The sequence below is a fragment of the Brassica oleracea genome, chromosome C6 (assembly GCF_000695525.1).
Source record: "Brassica oleracea var. oleracea cultivar TO1000 chromosome C6, BOL, whole genome shotgun sequence".
Taxonomy (NCBI): domain Eukaryota; kingdom Viridiplantae; phylum Streptophyta; class Magnoliopsida; order Brassicales; family Brassicaceae; genus Brassica; species Brassica oleracea.
The window spans coordinates 11211104-11211922 of NC_027753.1; positions in this window are offsets into that span (position 1 = coordinate 11211104).

The following is an 819-nucleotide window of genomic DNA, read 5'->3' on the forward strand; positions in this document are numbered from 1 at the left end:
GCGTCATGCGTTGCCGTTGCAGAAAGGGAGTAACGAAATGCTTTCACGCGATCGATCAATTAGGGTTAAGGTGGGAGCAATATTTTTTGGGCCGCAATAAGCAATACACCTAGAGCCCAAGACGCAATAACAGATTAAAGCCCAACACGAAACGTTGTGTTTCATAGACACTCGCAATTCGAAATCACACGCCACGTGTCACGCAGTGAGGGAGTGAATTATCTAGGTGGCAGCTGATGTGTCCTAAAGAGGAAGGAGAAAACGTTTTTTATAGTAATAGATAGATAGATATATAAACACACTTTTTATTGATTCTTAAAGATTTTCCTCCTTATTGTACAAGATTTCACAGCTAAAATTCATACAACAAATAATTTGTTTTTTTGTTATAAAAGTAATGGAAAAGCCTATTTTTATTCATAACATAGAGGTTCCTTATATAGGAGATTACACCGTCATAGATAAATGGAAAGATTAAAAATGATAATCTCTTGGTTATGAGCCATCCACAATCTGGTTCATAACACTCACCCTTGGATGCCTTAACCATTTAGAGCTTGTAATGTGCTTTAATGTTTCCTCGTTAAAACCTTACCAAAAAAACCCAGTTGAGACAAAACCATGGTGAAGGAAAAAGAGTACAACACACATTACTCCCCCTGATTTGGACATTACTGAAGGTCCCTTGGACCTCTCCAATTTTCTGTAATCCGTGGGTGATGAAGATCTTGGGCAGAATATGCTTCGTCATCGAACATCATAGTTGGTTCTTTACCATCGGCCATGCCACAATCTGATCGAACATATTGAGTCATCGAC